Genomic DNA, 17,857 nt, shown 5'->3' on the forward strand with positions numbered 1-17,857 from the left:
TTGAAGGTGCACATAGGGTCATTCAGAATAACTTCACACACACCCGCTACTGTGTATTTCCAAGTCTAATTCTGTCACTAAACCCATACCTGTCACCCAGCGCCTAAATACTAGGCCTCAAATTTAAATCCCTCTAAATCTCTCGTTACCGTTGTCCTGTTGTAGCTGGGAAAGTTATTTAGTGCCCGTCAAAGCACATTTTTTGTTCTGGGTTGAAGTACAATTCCCAATTTAGCAATTTCATAATTTAGTGGTTCCTGCTATATCAGAGCTATTTGAAATCTATCCCAAAAAGGGTATATAATATTGAAGGTGCACATAGGGTCATTCAGAATAACTTCACACACACCCGCTACTGTGTATTTCCAAGTCTAATTCTGTCACTAAATCCATACCGGTGACCCAGCGCCTAAATACTAGGCCTCAAATTTAATTCCCTCTAAATCTCTCGTTACCCACCGCTGTACTGTTGTTGCTGGGCAAGATATTTAGTGTCCGTCAAAGCACATTTTTTGTTCTGGGTTGAAGTACAATTCCCAATTTAGCAATTTCATAATTTAGTGGTTTCTGCTATATCAGAGCTATTTGAAATCTATCCCAAAAAGGGTATATAATATTGAAGGTGCACATAGGGTCATTCAGAATAACTTCACACACACCCGCTACTGTGTATTTCCAAGTCTAATTCTGTCACTAAACCCATACCTGTCACCCAGCGCCTAAATACTAGGCCTCAAATTTAAATCCCTCTAAATCTCTCGTTACCGTTGTCCTGTTGTAGCTGGGAAAGTTATTTAGTGCCCGTCAAAGCACATTTTTTGTTCTGGGTTGAAGTACAATTCCCAATTTAGCAATTTCATAATTTAGTGGTTCCTGCTATATCAGAGCTATTTGAAATCTATCCCAAAAAGGGTATATAATATTGAAGGTGCACATAGGGTCATTCAGAATAACTTCACACACACCCGCTACTGTGTATTTCCAAGTCTAATTCTGTCACTAAATCCATACCGGTGACCCAGCGCCTAAATACTAGGCCTCAAATTTAATTCCCTCTAAATCTCTCGTTACCCACCGGTGTACTGTTGTTGCTGGGCAAGATATTTAGTGTCCGTCAAAGCACATTTTTTGTTCTGGGTTGAAGTACAATTCCCAATTTAGCAATTTCATAATTTAGTGGTTTCTGCTATATCAGAGCTATTTGAAATCTATCCCTAAAAGGGTATATAATATTGAAGGTGCACATAGGGTCATTCAGAATAACTTCACACACACCCGCTACTGTGTATTTCCAAGTCTAATTCTGTCACTAAACCCATACCTGTCACCCAGCGCCTAAATACTAGGCCTCAAATTTAAATCCCTCTAAATCTCTCGTTACCGTTGTCCTGTTGTAGCTGGGAAAGTTATTTAGTGCCCGTCAAAGCACATTTTTTGTTCTGGGTTGAAGTACAATTCCCAATTTAGCAATTTCATAATTTAGTGGTTCCTGCTATATCAGAGCTATTTGAAATCTATCCCAAAAAGGGTATATAATATTGAAGGTGCACATTGGGTCATTCAGAATAACTTCACACACACGCTTCTGTGCATTTCCAAGTCTAATTCTGTCACTAAATCCATACCGGTGACCCAGCGCCTAAATACTAGGCCTCAAATTTAATTCCCTCTAAATCTCTCGTTACCCACCGTTGTACTGTTGTTGCTGGGCAAGATATTTAGTGTCCGTCAAAGCACATTTTTTGTTCTGGGTTGAAGTACAATTCCCAATTTAGCAATTTCATAATTTAGTGGTTTCTGCTATATCAGAGCTATTTGAAATCTATCCCTAAAAGGGTATATAATATTCAAGGTGCACATTGGGTCATTCAGAATAACTTCACACACACACGCTTCTGTGCATTTCCAAGTCTAATTCTGTCACTAAATCCATACCGGTCACCCAGCGCCTAAATACTAGGCCTCAAATTTATATCCCGCTGAATTTGAATACAATACATTGGGCCAAATAATATATTTGTTGTTGTGGTGAACCATAACAATGAGAAAAACATCTAGTAAGGGACGCGGACGTGGACATGGTCGTGGTGGTGTTAGTGGACCCTCTGGTGCTGGGAGAGGACGTGGCCGTTCTGCCACATCCACACGTCCTAGTGTACCAACTACTTCAGGTCCCAGTAGCCGCCAGAATTTACAGCGATATATGGTGGGGCCCAATGCCGTTCTAAGGATGGTAAGGCCTGAGCAGGTACAGGCATTAGTCAATTGGGTGGCCGACAGTGGATCCAGCACGTTCACATTATCTCCCACCCAGTCTTCTGCAGAAAGCGCACAGATGGCGCCTGAAAACCAACCCCATCAGTCTGTCACATCACCCCCATGCATACCAGGGAAACTGTCTCAGCCTCAAGTTATGCAGCAGTCTCTTATGCTGTTTGAAGACTCCGCTGGCAGGGTTTCCCAAGGGCATCCACCTAGCCCTTCCCCAGCGGTGAAAGACATAGAATGCACTGACGCACAACCACTTATGTTTCCTGATGATGAGGACATGGGAATACCACCTCAGCATGTCTCTGATGATGACGAAACACAGGTGCCAACTGCTGCGTCTTTCTGCAGTGTGCAGACTGAACAGGAGGTCAGGGATCAAGACTGGGTGGAAGACGATGCAGGGGACGATGAGGTCCTAGACCCCACATGGAATGAAGGTCGTGCCACTGACTTTCACAGTTCGGAGGAAGAGGCAGTGGTGAGACCGAGCCAACAGCGTAGCAAAAGAGGGAGCAGTGGGCAAAAGCAGAACACCCGCCGCCAAGAGACTCCGCCTGCTACTGACCGCCGCCATCTGGGACCGAGCACCCCAAAGGCAGCTTCAAGGAGTTCCCTGGCATGGCACTTCTTCAAACAATGTGCTGACGACAAGACCCGAGTGGTTTGCACGCTGTGCCATCAGAGCCTGAAGCGAGGCATTAACGTTCTGAACCTGAGCACAACCTGCATGACCAGGCACCTGCATGCAAAGCATGAACTGCAGTGGAGTAAACACCTTAAAACCAAGGAAGTCACTCAGGCTCCCCCTGCTACCTCTTCTGCTGCTGCCGCCTCGGCCTATTCTGCTGCTGCCGCCTCGGCCTCTTCCTCCGCCTCTGGAGGAACGTTGGCACCTGCCGCCCAGCAAACAGGGGATGTACCACCAACACCACCACCACCACCTCCGTCACCAAGCGTCTCAACCATGTCACACGCCAGCGTTCAGCTCTCCATCTCACAAACATTTGATAGAAAGCGTAAATTCCCACCTAGCCACCCTCGATCCCTGGCCCTGAATGCCAGCATTTCTAAACTACTGGCCTATGAAATGCTGTCATTTAGGCTGGTGGACACAGACAGCTTCAAACAGCTCATGTCGCTTGCTGTCCCACAGTATGTTGTTCCCAGCCGGCACTACTTCTCCAAGAGAGCCGTGCCTTCCCTGCACAACCAAGTATCCGATAAAATCAAGTGTGCACTGCGCAACGCCATCTGTGGCAAGGTCCACCTAACCACAGATACGTGGACCAGTAAGCACGGCCAGGGACGCTATATCTCCCTAACTGCACACTGGGTAAATGTAGTGGCAGCTGGGCCCCAGGCGGAGAGCTGTTTGGCGCACGTCCTTCCGCCGCCAAGGATCGCAGGGCAACATTCTTTGCCTCCTGTTGCCACCTCCTCCTTCTCGGCTTCCTCCTCCTCTTCTTCCACCTGCTCATCCAGTCAGCCACACACCTTCACCACCAACTTCAGCACAGCCCGGGGTAAACGTCAGCAGGCCATTCTGAAACTCATATGTTTGGGGGACAGGCCCCACACCGCACAGGAGTTGTGGCGGGGTATAGAACAACAGACCGACGAGTGGTTGCTGCCGGTGAGCCTCAAGCCCGGCCTGGTGGTGTGTGATAATGGGCGAAATCTCGTTGCAGCTCTGGGACTAGCCAATTTGACGCACATCCCTTGCTTGGCGCATGTGCTGAATTTGGTGGTGCAGAAGTTCATTCACAACTACCCCGACATGTCAGAGCTGCTGCATAAAGTGCGGGCCGTCTGTTCGCGCTTCCGGCGTTCACATCCTGCTGCTGCTCGCCTGTCTGCGCTACAGCGTAACTTCGGCCTTCCCGCTCACCGCCTCATATGCGACGTGCCCACCAGGTGGAACTCCACCTTGCACATGCTGGACAGACTGTGCGAGCAGCAGCAGGCCATAGTGGAGTTTCAGCTGCAGCACGCACGGGTCAGTCGCACTACAGAACAGCACCACTTCACCACCAATGACTGGGCCTCCATGCGAGACCTGTGTGCCCTGTTGCGCTGTTTCGAGTACTCCACCAACATGGCCAGTGGCGATGACACCGTTATCAGCGTTACAATACCACTTCTATGTCTCCTTGAGAAAACACTTAGGGCGATGATGGAACAGGAGGTGGCCCAGGAGGAGGAGGAGGAGGATGAGGAAGAGGGGTCATTTTTAGCACTTTCAGGCCAGTCTCTTCGAAGTGACTCAGAGGGAGGTTTTTTGCAACAGCAGAGGCCAGGTACAAATGTGGCCAGCCAGGGCCCACTACTGGAGGACGAGGAGGACGAGGATGAGGAGGAGGTGGAGGAGGATGAGGATGAAGCATGGTCACAGCGGGGTGGCACCCAACGCAGCTCGGGTCCATCACTGGTGCGTGGCTGGGGGGAAAGGCAGGACGATGACGATACGCCTCCCACAGAGGACAGCTTGTCCTTACCCCTGGGCAGCCTGGCACACATGAGCGACTACATGCTGCAGTGCCTGCGCAACGACAGCAGAGTTGCCCACATTTTAACCTGTGCGGACTACTGGGTTGCCACCCTGCTGGATCCACGCTACAAAGACAATGTGCCCACCTTACTTCCTGCACTGGAGCGTGATAGGAAGATGCGCGAGTACAAGCGCACGTTGGTAGACGCGCTACTGAGAGCATTCCCAAATGTCACAGGGGAACAAGTGGAAGCCCAAGGCCAAGGCAGAGGAGGAGCAAGAGGTCGCCAAGGCAGCTGTGTCACGGCCAGCTCCTCTGAGGGCAGGGTTAGCATGGCAGAGATGTGGAAAACTTTTGTCAACACGCCACAGCTAACTGCACCACCACCTGATACGCAACGTGTTAGCAGGAGGCAACATTTTACTAACATGGTGGAACAGTACGTGTGCACACCCCTCCACGTACTGACTGATGGTTCGGCCCCATTCAACTTCTGGGTCTCTAAATTGTCCACGTGGCCAGAGCTAGCCTTTTATGCCTTGGAGGTGCTGGCCTGCCCGGCAGCCAGCGTTTTGTCTGAACGTGTATTCAGCACGGCAGGGGGCGTCATTACAGACAAACGCAGCCGCCTGTCTACAGCCAATGTGGACAAGCTGACGTTCATAAAAATGAACCAGGCATGGATCCCACAGGACCTGTCCGTCCCTTGTCCAGATTAGACATTAACTACCTCCCCATAACCATATATTATTGGACTCCAGGGCACTTCCTCATTCAATCCTATTTTTATTTTCATTTTACCATTATATTGCGATGCTACCCAAAGTTGAATGAACCTCTCCTCTGCCTGTGTGCTAGGCCTAAATATATGCCAATGGACTGTTGCAGTGGTGGCTGACATGAAGCCTGATTCTCTGCTATGACATGCAGACTAATTCTCTGCTGACATGAAGCCAGATTGTCTGTTACGGGACCTCTCTCCTCTGCCTGGGTGCTGGGCCTAAATTTATGACAATGGACTGTTGCAGTGGTGGCTGACGTGAAGCCTGATTCTCTGCTATGACATGCAGACTGATTCTCTGCTGTCATGAAGCCAGATTGTCTGTTACGGGACCTTTCTCCTCTACCTGGGTTCTGGGCCTAAATTTATGAAAATTGACTCTTACAGTGGTGGGTGACGTGAAGCCTGATTCTCTGCTATGATATGAAGACTGATTCTCTGCTGACATGAAGCCAGATTGTCTGTTACGGGACCTTTCTCCTCTGCCTGGGTTCTGGGCCTAAATTTATGAAAATTGACTCTTACAGTGGTGGGTGACGTGAAGCCTGATTCTCTGCTATGATATGAAGACTGATTCTCTGCTGACATGAAGCCAGATTGTCTGTTACGGGACCTTTCTCCTCTGCCTGGGTTCTGGGCCTAAATTTATGAAAATTGACTCTTACAGTGGTGGGTGACGTGAAGCCTGATTCTCTGCTATGATATGAAGACTGATTCTCTGCTGACATGAAGCCAGATTGTCTGTTACGGGACCTTTCTCCTCTGCCTGGGTTCTGGGCCTAAATTTATGAAAATTGACTCTTACAGTGGTGGGTGACGTGAAGCCTGATTCTCTGCTATGATATGAAGACTGATTCTCTGCTGACATGAAGCCAGATTGTCTGTTACGGGACCTCTCTCCTCTGCCTGGGTGCTGGGCCTAAATATATGCCAATGGACTGTTGCAGTGGTGGCTGACGTGAAGCCTCATTCTCTGCTATGACATGCAGACTAATTCTCTGCTGACATGAAGACAGATTCTCTGTTACGGGACCTCTCTCCTCTGCCTGGGTGCCGGGGCCTAAATATCTGAGAATGGACTGTTCCAGTGGTGGCTGACGTGAAGCCTCATTCTCTGCTATGACATGCAGACTAATTCTCTGCTGACATGAAGACAGATTCTCTGTTACGGGACCTCCCTCCTCTGCCTGGGTGCTGGGCCTAAATATATGCCAATGGACTGTTGCAGTGGTGGCTGACGTGAAGCCTCATTCTCTGCTATGACATGCAGACTAATTCTCTGCTGACATGAAGACAGATTCTCTGTTACGGGACCTCCCTCCTCTGCCTGGGTGCTGGGCCTAAATATATGCCAATGGACTGTTGCAGTGGTGGCTGACGTGAAGCCTCATTCTCTGCTATGACATGCAGACTGATTCTCTGCTGACATGAAGCCAGATTCTCTGTTACGGGACCTCTCTCCTCTGCCTGTGTGTGTGCTGGGCCTAAATATATGCCAATGGACTGTTGCAGTGGTGGCTGACGTGAAGCCTCATTCTCTGCTATGACATGCAGACTGATTCTCTGCTGACATGAAGCCAGATTCTCTGTTACGGGACCTCTCTCCTCTGCCTGTGTGTGTGCTGGGCCTAAATATATGCCAATGGACTGTTGCAGTGGTGGCTGACGTGAAGCCTCATTCTCTGCTATGACATGCAGACTAATTCTCTGCTGACATGAAGACAGATTCTCTGTTACGGGACCTCCCTCCTCTGCCTGGGTGCTGGGCCTAAATATATGCCAATGGACTGTTGCAGTGGTGGCTGACGTGAAGCCTCATTCTCTGCTATGACATGCAGACTGATTCTCTGCTGACATGAAGCCAGATTCTCTGTTACGGGACCTCTCTCCTCTGCCTGTGTGTGTGCTGGGCCTAAATATATGCCAATGGACTGTTGCAGTGGTGGCTGACGTGAAGCCTCATTCTCTGCTATGACATGCAGACTGATTCTCTGCTGACATGAAGCCAGATTCTCTGTTACGGGACCTCTCTCCTCTGCCTGTGTGTGTGCTGGGCCTAAATATATGCCAATGGACTGTTGCAGTGGTGGCTGACGTGAAGCCTCATTCTCTGCTATGACATGCAGACTAATTCTCTGCTGACATGAAGACAGATTCTCTGTTACGGGACCTCCCTCCTCTGCCTGGGTGCTGGGCCTAAATATATGCCAATGGACTGTTGCAGTGGTGGCTGACGTGAAGCCTCATTCTCTGCTATGACATGCAGACTAATTCTCTGCTGACATGAAGACAGATTCTCTGTTACGGGACCTCTCTCCTCTGCCTGGGTGCCGGGGCCTAAATATCTGAGAATGGACTGTTCCAGTGGTGGGTGACGGGAAGCCAGATTCTCTGCTATGGAACCTCTCTCCAATTGATTTTGGTTAATTTTTATTTATTTAATTTTTATTTTAATTCATTTCCCTATCCACATTTGTTTGCAGGGGATTTACCTACATGTTGCTGCCTTTTGCAGCCCTCTAGCTCTTTCCTGGGCTGTTTTACAGCCTTTTTAGTGCCGAAAAGTTCGGGTCCCCATTGACTTCAATGGGGTTCGGGTTCGGGACGAAGTTCGGATCGGGTTCGGATCCCGAACCCGAACATTTCCGGGATGTTCGGCCGAACTTCTCGAACCCGAACATCCAGGTGTTCGCTCAACTCTAATTATATGCTATTATATGCTATTTTTTACTGTTTCATTATTTTAGAGATTTTATGGGTATATGTATAGTTATTGTTAAATAAACCTTCTGCATACTTCAATCTGAGGTCAAATGCATGAGTGCTTGCCCATCTTTCTTATATTCATTACATACAAACAGAGGGTTGGGTGTTCCCCTTTTTTGGGCTTGTAGCACCATACCAGAACTAATTACGAGTGAGACACCTCAGCTTATTGTGTTATATATATATATATATATATATATATATTGTAGGGGGTTAGCTCTTCTCCGGGGGTCATTCACACAAATATCTTTGCCAGACACCAAGTTAAAACTTCGCTTTTATTTGGCACCTTAGCAAAACAAACATAATACAAAACAAATACCTGCCCTGCTGGGCTCTAACTAAACATAGTGCAGAATCCCTGACTCACCTATAGAGTGCTGTTCAGACACGGTCATAATCTGTGGCTTTCTCAGCTAGCCCAGCAGCCTCCAGGCTGTAGCAAACGCAAGTCCCTTTGGGGGATTGTGGTCCACCAGTCCTCCCGACTCTGACCTCGTGGCCCTTGTACCGCAGGTGTCACTGTGTCCCCCAAATTCCAGGCTATCACTTAGCCTCGTGGTCCCTCAGCCTTGCCCAGCTGAGGCCACACAGACAGAGCCTCCAGGCCTCTGTCCACAGGCAACACATTCCCTCCTTTCTGACACTCTGGGAGGTGCCTTATGCCAGGCTGAGTACCTCCAGCTGGTCTCACCTGTGGTGGAACAGGGGTGTGGACCGCACTATCCACCCCTTCCTTGCCTCCAACCTGTGTGAGACCTGTCACTGTCTCACTATATATATTCAAAAAAAAAGTGTATTTTTAACTTTTTCTGGTAAAATTGTTCAAATATAATTACATTTCTATACAAGTTTGTGTCCGAATTTATTGTGCTACATGTTTTTGATTAAAAAAAAATCCAATAAGTGTATATTTATTGGTTTGCGCACAAGTTATAGCGTTTACAAACTATGGTACAAAAATGTGAATTTCCGCATTTTGAAGCAGCTCTGACTTTCTGAGCACCTGTCATGTTTCTTGAGGTGCTAGAATGCCAGGATAGTATAAATAACCCCCATATGACCCCTCTTTGGAACTTAGCACTCCCAGCCCATCCCCCACCCCTTGGTGCTTTTAATCAAAGTAACAATGGAGCTGGACACTCCGTGTTAGAGTAGGTCCCATCTGACAAGAAGCTACATTGACGTGTGGTAGATGGGCCCGACATATTTTTGATCAATAATATGCGCTAAGAGCTTCTTCCCTGTATTTGACCATGTTCCCACATCCACCTGTTCACTCAGTCTAAGTGCATTCAGTAGTGTGCTGCTACGTTTTTTTGTTTTATATATATATATATATATATATATATACACACACACACATCATCCTCCCCTTATTAGTTTCATAGTATTTATATTATTTATATTTATATTATAAGTTTCTATCCACACTAAATTGTTGGTTCCACAGTTTCTATATTATAATCTCATTCATTTCGTTAAGACTTTGCAGGGTGAGTGTGTTTAGCTGGTAGATCCAATAGATCTCCCGCTTCTGAAGAATATCAAATCTGTTGTATGGATTGGGCGGTATAAAATCTATCGGGGTGATCTTGATAGTATGTCTTTATTTTTCCTGAGTATTGGCACAGTGCCTTGATAAGCTGTGTTTTGCGTAGAGTTTTTGATTCAGACGGCAATGTAGTTCCTGGGTTGTACGCCCTACATATTCATAAAATTCATAAAAACATAGAAACATAGAATGTGTCGGCAGATAAGAGCCATTTGGCCCATCTAGTCTGCCCAATATACTGAATACTATGAATAGCCCCTGGCCCTATCTTATATGAAGGATGGCCTTATGCCTATCCCATGCATGCTTAAACTCCTCCACTGTATTTGCAGATACCACTTCTGCAGGAAGGCTATTTCATGCATCCACTACTCTCTCAGTAAAGTAATATTTCCTGATATTAATTTTAAACCTTTGCCCCTCTAATTTAGAAATTAAAAATAAACTATGTCCTCTTGTAGCAGTTTTTCTTCTTTTAAATATTCTCTCCTCTTTTACCATGTTTATTCCCTTTATATATTTAAAAGTTTCTATCATATCCCCTCTGTCTCGTCTTTCTTCCAAGCTATACATGTTAAGGTCCTTTAATCTTTCCTGGTAAGTTTCATCCTGCAATCCATGTACTAGTTTAGTAGCTCTTTTCTGAACTTTCTCCAAAGTAAAAATATCCTTCTGGAGATATAGTCTCCAGTACTGCGTACAATACTCCAAATGAGGTCTCACTAGTGCTCTGTAGAGCGGCATGAACACCTCCCTCTTTCTACTGTTAATGCCTCTCCCTATACACCCAAGCATTCTGCTAGCATTTCCTGCTGCTCTATGACATTGTCTGCCTGCCTTTAAGTCTTCTGAACTAATGACCCCTAAATCCCTTTCCTCAGATACTGAGGTTAGGACTGTATCACTGATTTTATATTCTGCTCTTTGGTTTTTACACCCCAGGTGCATTATCTTGCATTTATCAACATCAAACTTTAGTTGCCAGACTTTTGACCATTTCTCTAGTCTTCCTAAATCATTTTCCATTTGGTGTATCCCTCCAGGAACATCAACCCTGTTGCAAATCTTTGTGTCATCAGCAAAAAGACACACCTTACCATCGAGGCCTTCTGCAATTTCGCTGATAAAGATATTAATCAATATGGGTCCCAGAACAGATCCCTGGAGTACCCCACTGGTAACAAGACCATGTTCTGAATATACTCCATTGACTACAACCCTGTTGTCTGTCCCTCAGCCACTGCCTAATCCATTCAACAATATGGGAGTCCAAGCACAAAGTCTCGCTAACTTGTATTAAATTAGATTTTATGCTATCTTTCACATAAAGGGCCACCCCTCCCCCTTTCTTGCCTTCTCTGTCTTTCCTATATAGAGAGAACCCTTGTATTGTTATATCCCAGTCATTGCTCCCATTGAACCATGTCTCAGTAACAGCCACTAAATCTATATTCTCAGATGCCATTATAGACTCAAGTTCATTGATCTTATTCCTTAAACTGCGAGCATTTATAGACAAGACTCTGAGCTTGTCATTTGTTAACCTATGTGTTACTGGCATCTTCGGGCATTGTTCCGGGTGGCAATCGGACTGCTGGATTATCACTCTTTTGCCCCCCCCCCCTTTCCTAGTTTAAATTCTTAGCAAATACTTTGAACTGTTCACTGAGGACATTCGTTCCCTTGAGATGCAAACCATCTTTCTTGTACAGTTCTTTTCCATTCCATCGGGAGCTAACATGAGACACAAAGCCAAACCCTTGGTTCAGACACCATTCACAAAGCCATACATTGAATTCCTTAATACGCATCTTCCTGTCATGCTGAAGGTTATGCACAGGCAAAACTGCAGAGAATGAAACAGTTGATGCAATCTTCCATATATCATTACCAAGTGTGTGAAAAGCTTCCTTCACCTTTGAAACCTCATTGCAAGCCCAATCATTTGTCCCAAGATGGACAATAACATCCACCTCCCTTTCCTGCTTTGCTTACCTAACAATATTAAGGATACGTCGTCTGTCCCTGCTAAGGGTAGCACCAGGGAGACATCTCACAAAACCATTTTCATCAAACTTAACACCTCTTATGATAGAATCACCCACCAACAGCTGCTTACTATCAGTCCTCACCTTATCTTTTTTGTTTTTGGCTGCAGTCTTGCATACTTTAGGCATAGGAGATGATTGTTCCTGACCCACGTTCGCATTTAATCATCTAGATTACGTATGAGGATTGACAAGTCAGGTGATGTCTGTTTTCATAGGAGGTTTTTCTATCATTTCCTTGCTAAATTTTGGGGTAAAAGTGATACACCAATCTGTGTGGTTTAGGCTATTGCAGAACTGTAGAGCCGACTCCTCGTCCCCGTCCCAGATAATAAACAGATCATCTATATATCTTCTAAAGTGGATGATGTTGTCCTTAAAGGTTTGTTGGCCCCAAATGTGTATCTCAAGTTCGCCCATAATGAGGTTTGCAAAGGAAAATTTTGCAAGGAAATGATAGAATTTTTAGACATCATTATCACTAATCAAGAAAACACCCTAATTACAAAAACCTTATTCAAAACTGTCAACACTAATAGTTACATTCATTATACCAGCTTCCATCACAAAGAATGGATGAAAAAATACCATACAGCCAGTATAAACAGATCAGGCGAAACTGTACCAATCATAAGAATTTTGTCACAAAAGCAAAGATATTAGAAAAAAGATTTAACAAAAACAATACCCTAACAATATCATACATGCTTGCAATACACACAAACGGAATTCCTAGAACCAAGCAAAAAAGAACAAAAAGCCCTGAAAGACATCCACTTTATCACACAATTCAGCACATCAAACTCTGTCATTCTACAAGTTCTACAAAAACATTGGTACATTTTACTACAAGACGCACACCAAAATATCTCCCGAATAAATCTAAAATTACATATAGACGTGCCCCCACCATCAGAAATGTATTGGCTCCAAGCAAACCCAAGCACCACCAGAAAGGACACACTCCTAAAGGCACCCAAAAATTAGGGAGTTACAAATGCAACACTGTCTCTGCTGCTGTCAAGGAACCATGAACCAGACGTACAACAAGAGATAAGTGGAAAATAAGAAGGTTTTATTGAAGAGCAAGCCGTAAGCAAAGTCCAAACGGATGGCTAAACCGAAGCAGGGTCTTGCGGAGACAGAGGTCAGGAACCAGAAGGGTAGTCAGACGAAGCCAGGATCAGGAACCAACGGGGTAGTCAGACGAAGCCGGAATCAGGAACCAACGGGGTAGTCAGACGAGGCCAGGATCAGGAACCAGAAGCAGCAGCAGTCTTGGAAGCATGTGAACACAGGAGGACCAAGCAAGGAACTGAAGCCACAGACCTCCTATATATATGAGCTAGGCATCCAGCTCCTCCCAGTGGGAAGGAGGAGCCGCAGGGTGGGAGGCTACAAGAAAACCCAGAAACCAAGATGGCCGCCAGCACATGTCAAACGAAGGGAACAGCAAGGAGGTAAGACCATGACAGTACCTCCCCCTCAAGGGCCCCTCCTCCGCGGAGTAAGGAACGGTTTCTGAGGGAAGCGTGCGTGGAAGGCTCGGAGCAAGACAGGAGCATGGACATCTGCGGAGGAAACCCAGGAACGCTCCTCTGGACCATAACCACGCCAATGGACCAAAAACTGCACCCGGCCACGGACCAGGCGTGAGTCCAGGATATTGCTCACCTCATACTCCTCACGATTGCCCACTTGGACCGGACGAGGCCGAGGAATCGAGGAAGTGAAACGATTACACACCAGTGGCTTCAACAGGGAGACATGAAACACGTTGGAGATCCGCATGCCAGGAGGAAGCGCAAGGGCATAGGCTACCGGGTTTACCCTGCGAAGCACTCGGAAGGGACCAACAAAGCGAGGCGCCAGCTTGGGAGTGGGCACTCGAAGGTTGAGGTTGCGGGTGGACAACCATACGCGGTCTCCGACCTGGTAGGAAGGAGCGGGCGCTCGTCTGCGATCAGCCTGGAGTTTCTGGCGCTGCGCAGAGACCTCAAGGGACCTCTGGATCTGTACCCAAGAAGCACGTAGGACGGAAAGGTGATCCTCCACAGCCGGAATATCCTGGGGAGAGAATACCTCCGGTAACACGGCAGGTTGGAACCCATAATTGGCCATGAAGGGAGACGTCCCAGAGGAAGAGTTCACCGCCGTGTTCCTGGCAAACTCAGCCCAAGGCAGGAGGTCAACCCAATTGTCTTGGTGATCGGAGACATAGCAACGAAGGAATTGCTCCAAGGCCTGATTGGATCGTTCTGCGGCCCCATTGGACTGAGGGTGGTAGGCCGAGGAGAAAGAGAGATGAATCCCCAACTGGGAGCAAAAGGCACGCCAGAACCTGGACACAAACTTACTCCCCCGATCCGACACAATCTCCTTGGGCAAACCGTGCAACCGGAAGACCTCCCTGGCAAAAATCGAGGCCAACTCTTGTGCAGAGGGTAACTTCTTGAGAGGAACACAGTGGCACATTTTGGAAAACCGATCCACTATCATGAGAATGACCGTATGGCCTCGGGATGCAGGGAGGTCCACAATGAAATCCATCCCCAGGTGTGACCATGGACGCTCCCCGGTGGCTATGGGTTGCAAAAGGCCCAACGGAAGGTGCCGAGGGGACTTACTCTGGGCACAAACGGAGCATGCCGCTACATATGCGGCGATGTCGGAACGTAGGGAAGGCCACCAGAACAGACGTGAAACAGCCCAGGACAGCTGATTCTTTCCAGGATGCCCCGCGGCCTTGGAGTTATGGTAGGTTCGCAACAACCGAGTGCGCAACTCCTCAGGCACAAAACACCTGCCGTTGGGTCTCCCAGAGGGAGCACCAGATTGAGCCGCCAAAATCTGCTCACCCAGGGGAGAGGTCAGGCTGGTGCGAATGGCGGCCAGGATCTGATTCGGAGGTATGACCGAAGTCGGAATCGACTCCTCCCCGGACAGCTCGGAGTACTGCCGTGATAAGGCATCCGCTCTGATGTTCTTGGAACCGGGTAGGTAGGAGACCACGTAATTAAAACGTGACAAGAACAGAGCCCATCTGGCCTGACGTGGTGTCAATCTCTTGGCCTCAGAGAGGTAGGTCAGATTCTTGTGGTCCGTCAGGATGAGAACCGGAACCACCGAGCCCTCGAGCAAGTGCCTCCGTTCTTTAAGGGCCTGCACGATGGCCAATAACTCCCTGTCACCAATCTGATAGTTGCACTCCGCGGAAGACAGTTTCCGGGAGTAAAACCCACAAGGAAGCAGAGGACCCTCCGGTGTTCTACGCTGAGACAGGAGGGCGCCTACTCCCGTCTCAGACGCGTCCACCTCAAGGACAAACGGCAACCCAGGGTTGGGATGCGACAGAATCGGAGCCGACAGAAAGGCGGACTTTAGAGCCTCAAAAGCTCGGATGGCCTCGGGCGGCCAGACCTGGGGATTGCTGCCCTTCCTGGTCAGATCCGTGAGAGGCTTGGCTAGCATGGAAAAGTCCCTGATGAACTTCCGATAATAATTGGCGAAGCCCAAAAAGCGCTGCAGGGCACGAAGACCACTGGGCTGGGGCCACTGTAAGACAGCCGAAACCCTCTCAGGATCCATGGAGAACCCCTCAGCGGAAATGATGTAACCTAAGAAGGTTACATGGGATCGGTGAAATTCGCATTTCTCAAGCTTACCGAACAGCTTGTTCTCTCGTAACCGTTGCAACACTCGTCTGACATCCAGAACGTGGGCCTCCATGGATTCAGAATATACCAAGATGTCATCCAAATAGACCACCACACACTGCTGCAACAGGTCACGGAAAACATCGTTGATGAATTCCTGGAAGACTGCGGGCGCATTGCACAACCCAAAGGGCATAACCAAGGATTCATAATGACCGGTCCTGGTGTTAAACGCGGTCTTCCACTCATCGCCCGCCTTGATCCTTACCAGGTTATATGCCGCCCTCAGGTCGAGTTTGGTAAAGACCGTGGCCCCTTTGAGGCGATCGAACAGCTCGGAAATCAAGGGTATCGGGTAAGCGTTCTTTATCGTGATGCGATTGAGACCCCTGTAATCGATGCAAGGCCTCAATTCACCGCCCTTCTTTTTCACAAAGAAAAATCCAGCCCCTGCCGGGGACGAGGATTTGCGAATGTGTCCGCGTGAAAGCGCCTCCCTCACGTACTCCTCCATGGCCTCATTCTCTGCTACCGACAGTGGATAGACTTTGCCACGAGGAGGAACGGCACCAGATTGTAACTCTATGGCACAATCGTATGGGCGGTGCGGAGGTAGGGCAACCGCACGCACCTTATCGAATACATCCCGGTACTCCTCGTATTCAGGAGGCAACAGAGAGTCCGAGGAAGTACTCAGCAACTTGACAGGCCCATGGATGCAACTAGCCCCACACTGCGGTGACCACGAGAGGATCTCGGCCGATTTCCAATCGAAAGTCGGATTATGCTTCTGGAGCCAGGGGTACCCCAAGACCACCGAGTAGTGTGGAGACGAAATAACCTGGAGACAGACCGACTCTCTGTGAACGGCACCAATGGCCATCCCCACTGGAAGGGTCTCATGAGTCACGTGTGGCGGCAGAAGGGGTCTGCCGTCTATCGCCTCAAGAGCCAGTGGGGAACCTCGAGGCTGCAGAGGAATGGAATTGGCGGCAGCGAACACACTATCAATGAACAAACCACCAGCACCAGAGTCCACCAACGCCTGGGTCGTCACCGAGCCCCCGACCCAGGAGAGGACAACAGTAATCAGTGGTTTGTCAACACGGGAAACCGGGGACGAGGAGACTCCACCCAAGATCTGCCCCCGACAGGATCTCAGGTGCGAGCGTTTCCCGGACGGTTCGGGCATGCCAACCGAAAATGCCCACCGAGACCACAGTACATGCATCGGCCCTCGCGTCTCCGGAGTACCCTCTCCCCCTCGGACAGGCGAGCAAACCCCAGCTGCATGGGTTCACCCCCAGACAAGTCATCCCCAGGAGGCGTGGGAGGAGAGGGAGGCACGGGTGGGACAGCAAACGTAGGCGCCAATCTGTTAGAAGGCCTCCGCAGGCTCTCCTTAAAGGAAGGTCTCTCCCTGAGTCTGGTGTCAATCAAAATCAGGAAAGAAATAAGAGACTCGAGCTCCACTGGTAGGTCCTTAGCTGCAACCTCATCCTTCAAGGCATCCGAGAGACCATGAGAGAAAGCAGCGACCAGAGCCTCATTATTCCAGCCCACCTCTGCTGCCAGGGTACGAAACTCAATGGCGTATTCAGCTACGGATCGTGAACCCTGTCTGATGGACATAAGGAGCTTCGCAGCAGAGGCAGCACGAGCCGGCACATCGAATACCTTCCGAAGAGAAGCAACAAAACCGGAAAACTCGGCAACCACCGGATTGTTGTTCTCCCATAAAGGGCTGGCCCAGGCCAAGGCCTTGTCCGAGAGCAGCGAGATCAAGAAGCCCACCTTTGATCTCTCAGTAGGAAAGGCATGTGGCAGCAACTCGAAGTAAATGCCCACCTGGTTAAGGAAACCTCGGCACTGAGTTGGCTCTCCCCCAAAGCGCTGTGGAAGGGGGGCAGAACCGGTCATACCCTGAAACACCACAGGCGCAGCAACAGGTGTCAGGGTAGACTCTGGCGCAACAACCGGAGCGGCAGTAGGAGCGGGCCCAGGAGCGACAACCGACCCATCGGCAACGGAAGCTAAATGAGCCGTGCGTTCAAGCAGGGTTTGCAACGCCACAGCGAACCCACCCAACAGGTGATCCTGCTGATCAAGTCTGGCAACCAGCGTAGGTAGCGAGGGTGGCCCTGTACCGTCAGAATTCATGGCTTGGTCCTAATGTCAAGGAACCATGAACCAGACGTACAACAAGAGATAAGTGGAAAATAAGAAGGTTTTATTGAAGAGCAAGCCGTAAGCAAAGTCCAAACGGATGGCTAAACCGAAGCAGGGTCTTG

The sequence above is a fragment of the Bufo gargarizans genome, chromosome 3 (assembly GCF_014858855.1).
Source record: "Bufo gargarizans isolate SCDJY-AF-19 chromosome 3, ASM1485885v1, whole genome shotgun sequence".
NCBI lineage: Eukaryota > Metazoa > Chordata > Amphibia > Anura > Bufonidae > Bufo > Bufo gargarizans.